At 51.3% G+C, this 14,089-nt stretch overlaps 1 protein-coding gene across 2 annotated transcripts in view; it reads right to left on the bottom strand.

The window, feature by feature from the left end:
* Positions 1 to 12,863, bottom strand: part of LOC105494721 (serine/threonine kinase 40) — a 48,794-nt gene extending 35,931 nt beyond the window's left edge. Inside the window, exon 1 of one of the 2 annotated variants that reach the window (XM_011763447.2) lies at positions 12,664 to 12,863. The gene's annotated coding sequence lies outside the window, so the exon portion shown is untranslated. The remainder of the gene's footprint in view (positions 1 to 12,663) is intronic. The other variant, XM_011763448.2, reaches the window with a different exon arrangement.
* Positions 12,864 to 14,089: the final 1,226 nt, after the last annotated feature.

The following is a 14,089-nucleotide window of genomic DNA, read 5'->3' as shown; positions in this document are numbered from 1 at the left end:
TGGGGGTCATGGAGGTCTGGGCTCAAATTTCAACTTCTGACACTCACTTCTCTTGTGACTCTACACTAGTCGCCTACCCTTTTGGGGCCTCAGTTTCCTCATCTGTAAAACATAGATGGTAGTACGCCCCCCTTCACAGGACAGCTGAATGATGCTGTTGCTGGCGGTATCACCAGGTCTTTGCTGGGTGAAGGGTAGGTGCTCCCTGCTCCGTGCTGAGGACGCTTCCCTGTGGCAAGTCTCTGCAGGTATGTCTTTTTTTCATTATCATTTGATGGGCACCGCTTGCCAGAAACCATTCCCAGTGTTTCCCAGATTCTCTCTTTAACTGGCACCACTTTCTGATGTGGATTCTCCCCTTCCGTTATTGAAAAAGCAAAGCCTAAAGACTGTGGCCCAGGTCGAGGCTCTGGTGAGGGCTTTTCCGCTGAGTCTGAATGACAGCCAGCCCCGAAGGAGGCACGCACCCTCTCCCTGGGAGCTTGGTGGCTGTGAACAATCTCCTTAGGAACCCACTGGAAGCCATTTGCTTTGTGCTCAGGACAGATGCTGACAGGCTGGGGAGGCGGATAGAGAGGAGGATTAGTAATCCCTCGATTTCAGCCAGGACTCCCTGATGACAAAGATTCATGCATGTGCTGTCATCTTCACTGTTCCAAAAGAGAGCGATGATTTTGTTCATTTTTAAAACGCAGGACATGTATAGCTCCAATTTGTCAAGAATACATAATACCATCATCTAATGCACAATATCACATCTCCAAATGCTGCACTTTATTGCCTTGGGGGTTATAAGTGAACTGGCTGCTTCTAACCAGAGCTCTCTTTGTATGGGGTGACCCCACCCGCTGAGGCCTGCTCTGCTCCCAGCCTGTGGGAGAGTACCTGCGGCAGCCAGAGAGGAAGTGACTCAGCCCAGTGGGAAGTGGGAGGGGCGGTCAGCAAGAGGGCCCTGCGCCCAGCCTGCTCCCCCAGCACATCCTCTGCCACCGCTGCCTTTCCTCAGCAGGAGTCCAATGTGCAGAGCACAGCAGGCCTGGCGGCCAGGCAGGGCCTGAAAGTCCAGGGTCTGCAGCTTGGTGACCTAGCTCTAGTCTCCTCCAGGAGGCAAGGTTCATGAGTTAGCCCCATATAAGGAGACTGCGTAATCAGTGAGATCCCTCCTCATCCCATTGCCCCAAGGAAGTCCCCACTGGGCTTTTCTGTGACCTCCTTTGGAGGCTGCAAAGGAAGTCTAGAAGCTAAAGGCCCCTGGCCAAGGGGATGCATCCCAGAGAAATTCTGGAAGAAAAGTCTCAGGACTGTGCACACAGAGAAGCTTTCTCTGCAGGCTCTCCTGGGGGAAAGATAAATGGAGTTAGAGACCCGTCCCCATGGCCCTGAACCAGGCCGGCTGCTCCTGGGAGCAAAGGGCTTCACCAGCAGTCATGATGAGAGCCACCAGAGCAGAATCCGGGGCAGCACTGCCAGACCTGCCACTGGCTCTCCCCTCCCAAGGGCCTCCGGAAGCAGCTGATGTGACAACAAATAATCCGTCACTGTGTGTGGGTGTCGGAGGAGGAAGGGACAGACTTACAAGCTCTTTCTCTGGGCCGTATTGGCCTGGCATCTCCATCCCGAGAAGTAGCCTGGGAAAGCAGCCAAGCACACTGGCTTAGGGGATGTTTGCGGTGGCCCCTTGGCTCCGCAGGGTGCCTTCTGCCATGCGCAGTGAAGGCAGACTGAGTCACTGGCAGGTCTTCCCTGTCATACTGGCCTGCTCTGGCTCACTTGGACTAGAAGAGGAGATTGCAACAAGGGAGATCCTGGCATGGGCATACGACTAAGAGGCCCCTCAGCTCCAACTATCAGTTATTGCTTTGTGCAGTGACTCAGCCCTGGAATAAGGCCTGCCATGGGGTCCCATGTGGAGTTCAAGTTCTTACCACCCACAATAGCCCAAATCAGGCAAGGAGAAAGCAGCAAACAACCAGTGGTTGAGTCTAAAAGCCACCATTCTGTTCACTGTGTGACCTGGACACATGCTTCTCTGCTCTGCAGTCTTCTCATCTAGAGGACGGGGACAGCGCTACTCCCAAAAACGGTTCCCTTCAGGATTGCCACAGCCCAGCACATAGGAGGCACGAGATGCTTAACTTAGAAAGGTTACGTTTCCTGGCCGGGTGCGATGGCTCACGTCTGTGATCCCAACACTTTGGGAGGCCGAGGCAGGTTGATCACCTGAGGTCAGGAGTTTGAGACCAGCCTGGCCAACACAGTGAAACCCCATTTCTACTAAAAATACAAAAATCAGCTGGGTGTGGTGGTAGATGCCTGTAATCCCAGCTACTCAGGAGGCTGAGGCAGGACAATCACTTGAGAATCACTTGAACCCATGAGGTAGAGGCTGCAGTGAGCCAAGATCGTGCCACTGCACTCCAGCCTGGGTGACAAGAGTGAGACTCTGTCTCAAAAAAAAAAAGAAAAAAGAAATGTTACATTTCCTTCCTTCTATCCCAGATTTCCAGAGTGACAGACAGGAAAGCCCAGCCAGGCCAGGCCTAGGTGCCTGCGATTCTCTTCATACTGTTTTCAACAGCAAAAATCACCACAATTATCCTGTGAGAAAGGCAATCTGGACTGGGGCCAGCAAATTGCCTTTCCTTAACTGCCTCTGTTAAAAATTAAATTAAATTTCACAACTTTAGGCCAAGCGCGGTGGCTCACGCCTGTAATTCCAGCACTTTGGGAGGCTAAGGCAGGTGGATCACCTGAGGTCAGGAGTTTGAGACCAGTCCGGCCAACATGACAAAACCCTGTCTCTACTGAAAATAACAAAAATTAGCTGGGCGTGGTGGCGGGTGCCTATAATTCCAGCGAGTAGGGAGGCTGAGGCAGGAGAATCATTTGAACCTGGGAGGCGGAGGTTGCAGTGCGCCGAGATCGTGCCATTGCACTCCAGCCTGGGCAACAAGAACAATACTCCGTCTTAAAAAAAAAAAAATTCACAACTTTGACAGCGAACAATAAAGTTCACTTTCTGAAGTCTGACTGAATGCTGAGGGCTATGGCTGCTCAGAGGGACAACAGGCTGCCTGCTATGATTAGAAAGGCCAACAGCAGGCGGTCCCTTCAGAGTGCCCCTCTGTTTGCCTCACCTGCTCTGAATCACCAAGAGCTGGACGCGGCACATCACGAGGGCCAGGAGCCACCACTGCAAGACTATGTCCATGCATTGAGGGCGTGTTCATTATGTGTCTGCTTATATGTAGGTCTCAAGAAGGGTCTGGTCCACCTCAGGCCTCCCAGGCTCTGCACAAGCCCAGAAGGTATGCAGAAAACAGGTGTGAAACCACAGCCAACAAAGAAAAAGAAAATGTACCTGTCTTGGGCCCAGCAATGCCAGTTCTGGGGATGGATCCTGCAGATATACTCACACAAGTTCACAAAGATAATGTGCTCAACAAGGGTCCCTATAGAGACACGTGTAGTAGCAAAAACCAAAACCATAAAAATCAACACACACACACATGCCCCCAAGGCAGGAAACTATCTAAATGGCCATCCAGAGAGGACTGGTTAATTATGTTCATCTAGACAATGGAATACTATACAGCCTTTCCAACTAGCTCCACGCCTGCCCGTAAAGATGTCTATGTTACCAAAATAAGCACACTGCAGGAATATATGTATAACATAATCCTACTTAGGTTAAAAAAGATTATACACACCTTTGAATATGCATAGGAAACTTCTAGAAGAAATTTTTTTTTTTAGATGGAGTGCAATGGTACAATCTCACTGCAAACCGTCATCTCCCTGGTTCAATTCTCTGCCTCAGACTCTCGAGTAGCTGGGATTATAGATGCTCGCCACCACACCCAGCTAATTTTTGTATTTTTAGTAAAGACAGGGTTTCACTATCTTGGCCAGGCTCGTCTTGAACTCCTGACCTCATGATCCACTAGCCTCGGCCTCCCAAATGCTGGGATTACAGGCATGAGCCACCGCGCTCAGCCTAGAAGAAATTTAAGTGGACACCTCCAGTCAATAGAACTAAGGGCCCAAAGAGGGGAGGGAGAGCTTTATTATATATTCTCCCGTATTGTTTAACTATTGTACCATAAACTACTAAAACAACAATAATTTTTTAAAATCTAAAGATTTTCTGAACCCATTAGAATTATTAATAGTAGTAGTGGAGCCAGGTGTGGTGGCTCACGCCTGTAATCCCAGCACTTTGGGAGGCCGAGGTGGCAGATCATGAGGTCAGGAGTTCAAGACCAGCCTGGCCAACATCCTGAAGCCCCGTCTTTACTAAAAATAGAAAAATTAGCCGGGTGTGGTGGCGCGCGCCTGTAGTCCCAGCTACTCAGGAGGCTGAGGCAGGAGAATGGTTTGAACCTGGGAGGCGGAGGTTGCAGTGAGCCAAGACTATGCCATTGCACTCCAGCCTAGGCAACACAGTGAGACTCCGTCTCAAAAAAAAAAAAAAAAAATAGTAGTAGTGGAATCAGGCAAGGCTGGGCCTCAGAGAAGGCGGACTTGAGAGAGTATGGCCTGGGAAGAGGTGTAAGCATAAGTGCCCTGGATGTGTGAGCTTGTGTGCCAATGCAATGGTGCAGCAAAAGAGTGAGAGGCAGAAGGACAAAACGAACACCCCTGCAGCTCTCCAGATAGTCTGCAAACATACCTGTAAGGAACTTTCTGCTTGCGACCTGGCATCCATAAGGGCTGAAAGCTGGCTCAGGACGCCTCTTTTGGGACACTCACAGGCTCACTGCCAAGAACTCACCTGGGCCTTGCTAGAGCTGGCCCCTGGGTCCTGTCTGCCTATCATGCACTAGGCTGAACGTGCTACAGGCCATAAAGCCTTGTGTCTCATGACTACCTTAAGTGCAAGAATTGTTATGCCCATTTTACAGAGGAGGAAGCTGGGGTTGGAGACAGGAAGTGTCTTGTTCAAGGTCACTCACTTCAATATCTGAAGCCACATCTGATTTGAGCCTAGGCCCTTAACTGCTGGGTGACATGGTTGTAAGTCTCCTTGCCCACTACCCATAGGGCAGGTCGGGGAGGGACTTGTCTCAAGGCAGTGGCAGTTTCCATTCTTCAGGCAAAAAACGGACTGGTTCAACTTTGGGGCTGGCTCTATGAGTCCAAGATTCTATGTAGGCTGGACTCCCCGGGGCCAGAGCCCGGCCAGGATGGAGGAAGGGGACATGGGCTCTAGAGTCACACAAATTGAGCTGGAAATCCCAGCTCTGCCCTTACTGGCTGTGTAATAGCGGACAGGCTGTTTACCCCCTCTCTGAGCCTGGGTGTTCTCTGTAAAATAAGAGACAACCCTTACCTCCTTCGATTCAATAATGTATTGCAGTATTGCAAAGGACCTGCGAGGTGGTGGGGCTCCTTTTTTTCTTTTTTTTTTTTGAGACGGAATCTTGCTCTGTCAGCAGGCTGGAGTGCAGTGGCGTGATCTTGGCTCACTGCAACCTCCGCCTCCTGGGTTCAAGCAATTCTCCTGCCTCAGCCTCCTGAGTGGCTGGGTCCACAGCCACACACCACCACGCCCAGCTAATTTTTTGTATTTTAGTAGAGATGGGGTTTCACCATGTTGGCCAGGATGGTCTTGATCTCCTGACCTCGTGATCTGCCTGCCTCAGCCTCCCAAAGTGTTGAGATTACAGGCGTGAGCCACTGCACCTGGCTGGGCCTCCTTGTTTTTCTGCTGGTTTCCTTCCTGTTTTCTCAGAAGGGCCCACTCCAGGAGTCAGAAAAGAACACACACTATGAAACTTACCCCAAACTCAGTAATGCTGAGAGCGCCATACTTATTGCAAAAAGTAGCAGGACTCTTGCTCCCCAGAGTTGGCAGATGCCAGCAACGGGATTCCAAAAGCCCCATGGAATGCTGGGCTACACCAGGTCCAAGGTCCCCAAGGCGCTGAACTGAGCTTCTCCCTAGAGGCACTGTTGTCCCCTCAACACACCTCACATCAGCTCTGCCCCAGAGAGAAATGACAAGCACATCAGTCCTGTTCTTGCCAATTCCCACTACAATGACCAGTCCACTCTCTCTGCCTTCTGGACCCTTGCATCCAGACTTCCTAAAGGCTGAAGATCCTCTATGTCTTTTGCCAAGTAGGTGGCAGTGTGTAAACATATTTAGAGGGGACAGCTTTATTCTGCATGCCAAGACCCCTTCTCAGTTCTTCTACCTTTGCTGCTTTCCAACAACTAGAGTTCCTTTGAAACCATCAGGCCTGTAGACTGCTAAGTTTTGGGGAGCCTGAACTCACACCCAAGACTGACTGTCATGGCCAGGACAGAATGAACACGATTGGTGGGTTGTGGCCTCTTTTTTTTTTTTTTTTTTGAGACGGAGTCTTGCTCTGTCGCCCAGGCTGGAGTGCAGTGGCGCGATCTTGGCTCACTGCAAGCTTCACCTCCCGGGTTCATGCCATTCTCCTGCCTCAGCCTCCGGAGTAGCTGGGACTATGGATGCCTGCCACCACACTCGGCTAATTTTTTGTATTTTTAGTAGAGACAGGGTTTCACCGTGTTAGCCAGGATGGTCTCAATCTCCTGACCTTGTGATCTGCCCGCCTTGGCTTCCCAAAGTGCTGGGATTACAGGTGTGAGCCACCGTGGCCGGCCTGGGTTGTAGCCTCTTTAGGGAGAGGGAACACCTGCGTTCCCCTCAGGCAGTAGGACCTCATCCCAAAAGAATAGATTCACTTGCTGGGGGAAAAATAAGGCTGCCCCAATTTATTAAAAGGAGGCCTAGAAATTACTTAAAAATAATAATAATAAAGATAGTCTTTGAGGCAGCAATTCACTTCTAGAAATTTATCCTGCAGATGATACCTAAGGTGGGCAAAATCATATGTATGAAGAAAGTCACTTCAGCAGAAGTGTTTAGAGAGTAGAATACAGAAAACAACCCAAGTGTTTGTTAGCAGAGAGCTTGTTGAATAAATTACACTCACAGTGGGACACATCATAGCCACAAACGACCCAGACCTGCATGTGCCGAAGTGGAACTATCTCTAAGACGGTAAGTAAATTACAGCAAGCAATTCCATCCTTTCCCCTCTTGGATCTTGATTACAGAGCCTGGGAGGATACGCTGGGGGTGCTGTGGGCCCTTGGCTACCTTCAAGGCCAGAGTCTCACCTGAGCAGGTGGAGGAGAAAGAAATGCTCTTGTTTCAGATCATTTTCTCATTTACTTTCTTTACACAACAAACCCAAGGACAAATCATGTAAAAAAAAACTCCCAAATTCCAAAGGGCCTGTTTGAAGGCCCGCCCACCAGCACACCCCTTGCTATAGTCCAATCCAGCTGAGGGACAGCTTCTGGCTCCCTTAGAACTTCAAGGGTCAAGGACACTGGGCAGCTTTCTCTCCCTTCCCTGAAGGTTCTGAGCAAGTCCTGGGTGGCCTCTGGCAGATACCAATCCTTCCTGAGGGGCTGAATCTGCTGAGCCAGCATCAGGCAGCAACCTCAATTTCCAGACCTCTCTCTAGATAAGCTCTCCAGGGGACACAGAGAAAGCCTCTCTCCCCGAGGGTCTCTGCTGTTCAGGACCCCGTGGTATGTTGAATTGAGGTGGATACTGCCAGAGGGAAGGGTTGCTCGCAGGGCCATTGGAAAGCTGAAGATTTATCATTTTACAGATGTGGAACGTAAAGAGGTTCACCTCCCTGGTTAAATCTGGGCAGAGGAAAGGTGAAGGACGGAAAGCTGCCCTTCTCCCTGGTGGTGACTCAGGTGAAAGCAAAGGGAAGCCTGGCCCAAGTTCAGACAGGGTTCTACAAGACGTTCCAACTGATCCTCTCCCAAGAGGGTGCGCCCAGGGTTTACAGAATGAAGCTGGCAGATTTCACTGGCCATTATCTTCTCCTTGAGCCATCCCTATCTCTGCACTATCATTCACTCTGTCACCAAAACCAAGGACCTCAAGGTCACTGTCACCATTCCTCCTCCCTCTGGCATCACTTCCAAACACTCCCAGAGTCCAGTTGATTTCCCCCCAAACAGCTCATCTCTGCTCTTCTTCTCAACCCCATTGCCTCTGCCCTGATCCAAGCCCCTCTCAGTCCTTGCTGGGATTACTGCAACAGCCTCCTATGGGGACTCCAACCTCCCCTCGACCCACTCCATCCTCCAAAGCAGATGCAGGTCTAATGGTATGTTTCCTCCACTTAATGCAAGGCATCCATCACCAACAGAATACAAAATTCAAGCATCTGAGCCCTAGTGTCTGCCTACCTCTCAGGCACATCCTGCAGTCTGTCCCTTCACACTCTGGGCTAGAACTCCTGTGGTTCCTAAATTGACACATGAATTACCACATATCCATGCTTGTGCCAGGCTGCTCCCCGTGCCTGGAGGGCTTAATAGACCCCCAGAAAACTCTATTCATTCTTCAAGATCCAATTTAAGTTCTTTTTTTGAGACAGGGTCTCACTCTGTTGTCCAGGCTGGAGTGCAGGGGTGTGATTACAGCTTACTGGGAGTCGGGAACTCCCAGGCTCAAATGATCCTCCCACTTCAGCCTTCCAAGTAGCTGGAACTACAGGTACATGCCACCACACTTAACTAATTTTTTCTTTTTTAATTTTTGTAGAGATAGGGTCCCACTATGTTGGCCAGGCTGGTCTTCAATTCCTGGGCTCAAGAGATCCTCCTGCCTCGGCCTCCCAAAGTGTTGGGATTATAGGCGTGAGCTGCTGTGCCCAGTCCCAGTCCAAGTTCTAAGGGCTCTCTGAAGTTCTCCCCAGTCTCCTCCTCATCCTAGAGCTCAATCACTTCTTCCACTGGGGTCCCCCACATGCTGCAGACTTCTGTGAGAGACTTGCCAAACTGTGCACATGTTAATTGGTTAGGAGCCTGCCCGTCCTGCTAGACCACAACCTCCTCCATGGTAGGGCCAGCCTCTCCATCCTCCTCCTGCCCCCAGGACCCAGCACAGCCTCAGCCACACATGGGAGCTCATGTATGTGGAATCAGGGCTCTATATTTTGAGTTACCACACTCATGAGCGTGTGTGATGCCTCTCGATGTTGCTTAATCAGGTACCAGACTCGGGTTGCTAGCAGGGACACACAGAGAAGAAATTCTAAATACATTTTCTCCCATGTATACTTTTTTTTTTTTGAGACACGGTCTCACTGTTCACCTGAACTGGAATGCAGTGGTGCAATCTCGGCTCACTGCAGCCTCGATCTCCTGTGCTCAAGAGATTCTTCCACCTCAGCCTCCCTAGTAGCTGGCACTACAGGTGCGTATGACCATGCCCAGCTAATTTTTGTATTTTTTGTAGAGAGGGGTTTCGCCACGTTGCCCAGGCTGGTCTTGAACTCCTAGGCTCAAGTGATCTGCCTGTCTCAGCCTCCCAAAGTGCAGGGATTACAAGCATTAGCCACCACGCCTGGCCAACCCATGTATACTTTAAAGTACTATTTTTTTCTCAGCAGTCCTACTTCTATATTTAAAAATAGTTCTTTTAAAGAGCCAAGCTGAATCATCTGCATGGCTCCCATACAGAATGGGTAAACTCCCCTTAGATTTTCTTTTCAGAAAGAATAAAATAAAATTCTGTGATCTTGTGATCCCTCAGGACACTTCTGACAGCTCAGTGGGACACAGTTCTAGTTGCCATGAATTGCTGCAACTAATTCATGAAAGTTCTTTCCTGTAGCCTGTAATAAAACCTAACATTTACTACTCAGTGTCTGCTAAGTACTCATCCTGTAACATCTTACTCCTCACAACTGCCCTATTAGGAAGGTACTCTTATTGTCCCCATTTTACAGATGAGAAAGCTGGGATGGAGAGAGTAAGTAACCCCTAGTGACCAGCATGGATAGGAGTAGAACACAGATCTGTCTGATGGCAGAGACAAATAAGCTTTTTCTTTTTCTTTTTTTTTTTTCTTGAGATAAGAGTTTTGCTCTTGTTGCCCAGGCTGGAGTGCAATGGCGCAATTTTGGCTCACCGCAACCTCCGCCTCCTGGGTTCAAGCGATTCTCCTGTCTCAGCCTCCCAAGTAGCTGGGATTACAAGCATGTGCCACCACGCCCGGCTAATTCTGTATTTTTAGTAGACAAAGGGTTTCTCCACGTTAGACTGGTCTCAAACTCCTGACCTCACGTGACCTGCCCACCTCGGCCTCCTAAAGTGCTGGGATTACAGGTGTGAGCCATTAAGCCCGGCCTCAAATAAGCTCTTAACTACTACAATCTACTGCCTTCCCCAAAGGTCAAATTAAAAGCACAAGTTAGCAAACACAGCACCCTTTACAACTGGCCTTTGAGAGGGCAGTCTTATCTCCCCAGATGCTCAAGCAACCTGCAATCCCAGGAAGAGAGGGGCACATGTGCCAGGCACTTCTGCGCCAGGCAGAGAAGCCCAGGCCAATGCAGGGAGCTTGCCATCTGGCACTGGTTGCACATGGTGCTTCCTCAGCAAAGATCCATCGCCCCAGCACCAACTCTCCTCTCTCAGAAGCCTAGGTTTGTCTCTGAAGAGTTCTCCAGCCCTTCAGTCCCTCCTGTCCTCCTCCTTCCCTCCTCTACTGGGACTCCAGTGAAATCTTTCTAAAATATGTAACCAATCATGTCATTCCCCTGCCTCAGACTTTTTCACTTGCTCCTGGCTGCCCTGGGCATGATATCTCAAATTGTTAATATGGCATTCTTTCATCCACCTATACTGCTTCACTTGTACCGTATCAACTTCCATACCACTAGATCGAACAAGCTGAGATTTCTGGAATAAACTATGAGTTTATTTGTCTGTCTCGCTCTCTAAGTATTCATTGTCAACTAGCTAAGCCTCTCCTCCTCTCCTTTTAGACTCAGCTCCAGCATCACTTCTGCCAAGCTTCCCATGGCACACTCCGGACCCCACCGCACCCCCAAGGCTGAGCTCGCACCTTTCTCCCTTTCTCCACTGGGCTCCCACAGCACTCTGCTGCTGCTGCTATTAGCTGCTGCTGCTGCTGCTTCTTTTGAGACAGAGTCTCACTCTGTCACCCAGGCTGGAGTGCAGTGGCTCAATCTCGGCTCACTGTAACCTCTGCTTCCCGGGTTCAAGCAATTCTCTTGCCCCAGCCTCCCAAGTAGCTGGGATTACAGGGCTGTCCCACCACGCCTGGCTAATTTTTCTATTTTTAGTAGAGATGGAGTTTCACCATGTTAGCCAGGCTGGTCTCAAACTTCTGACCTCAGGTGATCCACCCGCCTTGGCTTCCCAAAGTGTTAGGATTACAGGCATGAGCCACGGCGCCCGGCCACTACTAGCTTCTTTAGACCACATTTCAACCATTTGTTTATGGGTCAATTTCCCTTAACTAGACTGTATGCTCCTTGAAATAAAAATAGGTAACATTTATTGAATCCTTATTACGTGGCAAACACGGTTGTATGTTTTACGTGTTAACTTTTTACTCTTCATAATGTCTATGTTATCATCCCTGTTTTATAGATGAAGACACTGAGGCACAGGGAGGCTAAGCAATGTGCCCAGGGACACACAGCTGGAAAGTTGCTGAGCCAGAATTTGAACTCACGAAGTCTGGCTCCAAAGCCTACTGTTAACCACTATACTGTCTAGCACTTGCCTGTAAGCAAGGACTCTTGTTGTGGTCATGTGAGAAATGAATGAATGAATGAATGAATGAGGACTGTCTAGAGTAACCCAACCAACAACTTGCACAGCAGAGCCATCAGGAAGCACTAAACGAGCTCACAGGCACTGTTTACAAACAAGATTCTTTTGGCCCTACAATTACACATTCTGCTCTTCCTTATCTCACGCAAAACTACTCAGAAGGAAAGGCGCCCAGCCCAGTATGCCTACCCTCTTCCCCACTGGTTCTCAAAATCAAAGCAAAGCCAACCGGTTTCCTCCAGTGACTTAAAACAGAGCAAAGTCTATCCTGCCACACAGAGGGAGGCTGTCATCTCTTCCTTCCGCTAACAAAAGGGCTTCAAACCTGGGGACTGGGGTGGGCAGAAAACTCGGCATCGGGAATCCGAATGTCCCTACTTACTGGCTGGAAGGCGGGGCCAAGTGGCGTGGGAATGGGCGGGCCTGACCGGCTCGGCAGGTGAAACACTGACCACAGCAAGCTCTCCTTGGAAAAGGCCGGCCAAACGTGGCCTTGGCAAGCAGGTAGCTGTGACTCGTACCTGAACGCCGCCCGGGATATAAAAATTCCCCAGTAGCGGTAGCGCCCGTGCCAAAGAGTGAGGGCTCTTGGAGGAAGCCCTGGCTGGCCCTCCCTTGGGACTCGTTCTAACTATCAGCTCACTCTTGGGATTAGGAGGGAAGCACGGAGAGGCAGAAGGTTCTTTTTGGGAAAATCTGGCTGGGTTCACACACCGGTTGCTTCATTCACTGGCTGGGTGACTCTGGGCAAAGCTGGCAGTGCCCACTTCCCAGGGCTGCGGCGGGGACTGAAGCTCCCGCGGCCTCCCGGTACCCGGCGCGAGGCAGCCCTCGCCCCTGCCGCCGGGGAAGGGCAGAGCCCCCAGTCGAGGAGGAGGCATTCGCCGGGGCCATTTCTGCTGCACCCGATGGCTTCAGGCTGTCACCGCCGCGGCCGCCGGGGCCCGCCCCGCCTACTCGCAACCCCCACCCGGCTCCCAGCTCCTGGACCCCTGCCCTCACCTTCGCCGGGTGGTCAGAGCTGTTCGCCCATAGTCCGTAGCCCAGAGCCGGGGCTGCTCGGCTCTCCGTCCCGGGGGGCCGGGGCCGGGCTGGGGGCGTGCGAGTCGCTCACCGCCGCCTTCCAGCGAAGCCACCCGAGCCGCCGCCGCCGCCGCCGCCTCCCTCCATGGCTGCGGCGCCGCCACCTGACAACGGAAGTGACGCACCGCCCCCTCTTCCCCAGCCTTAGCCGCGGCCCCGCCCCCCCGGGCCCCGCCCCCCCTGCGTCTCGGGCCCCGCCCCCCGCCTGCGCCTCCAGCTCCGCGGCTTTCGGATTGGGGGGCCATCTTGACGATGGGCGGAAGACTTCAGGCAACAGGCCAGAGTCCGATTGAGGATTGGTTCAGGATGGGGTCTGGGCGAAACCTGTTACACGATTGGAGGCCGAGGCTCTAATGGGGCGGTACTTACTGCTGATCTACGTCTGCAGCGAGGCTGGGACGGAGGCACCGCCCCGCCCGACCCCACAGAACCTCGCGGGCCCTACACTCGCCCTGCGGAGGTTAAAGTCCCCGGCGGTTGGAAGATGGGCCAATTGTAGTGTATTTATCAGAAAAGTGACTCATCCTTGATCCCCATTTCCCGGTTTGTGGAACTGTGAGGAAAGCGCTGCAGTTAGGCTCAATAAAAGACAGAAATTCCTGTCGCAGCGCTCATAAGTCATTTCCCTCTAGGTCTCTCGCCTTTGTAGAAACCCAGAGGATGGCCAGCTTCAACCTGGAGATCCCTGAAGCTTTGACCAAGGAGGTTGACAGTGAAGCGTTCCTATTAGCGACTACAGCTATCTAACCTTAGTTCCTCCTGCTGCAGTTTCGGTCCCTTTCTCCTCCTCCTCCAGCAACCACGCCCTCCATGAATCAGCTTCTTGCACCAGCAGATGAGCCCTTTAAAGGGATTGCATCAGGCAAGTGACTCACTGGGGCCCTCTAAGAGCCTGGCTTCCCTCCCTTGGCATGCAGAAGCAGCTAAAAGGGCTCAGTGTCAGCAGTACCAGCGGCCATAGCCCCACTCCCTTGTCCCAGAGGTGTGAGTCAGGGTGTTTGCTGCTTATGATGTGTAACTCTTGGCTGTCTTTCCATTTGTCCCCTGGGTCACTCTATATCCATGTGTGGGCACACGTGTCTAAGCTTGTGTGCATCGCTGGGTTTTCCTAGGGTGTGTGGCCACTTGTGTGTGTGTGCATTTGTCATCTCCACCTAGGCAGTGCCAGGACACGAGAGCTGGTATGAGTGAAGTCTGGCTGCCTCTATCTGTGTCCTTTGTCTCTGAATGCCTGATGCCCAATGAGCTGCTGATGGGGCTGAATAACAAGAGTAATCAGGACTGCTCCCACCATTATGCCACGCTCTGCATGGAGCACTTGAGACATTAGTATCAGGTAGGTGGC

The sequence above is a fragment of the Macaca nemestrina genome, chromosome 1 (genome assembly GCF_043159975.1).
Source record: "Macaca nemestrina isolate mMacNem1 chromosome 1, mMacNem.hap1, whole genome shotgun sequence".
NCBI classification, from domain to species: domain Eukaryota; kingdom Metazoa; phylum Chordata; class Mammalia; order Primates; family Cercopithecidae; genus Macaca; species Macaca nemestrina.
The sequence above is the reverse complement of the archived record's forward strand: the minus strand, read 5'-3'. Positions and strand labels throughout refer to the sequence as shown.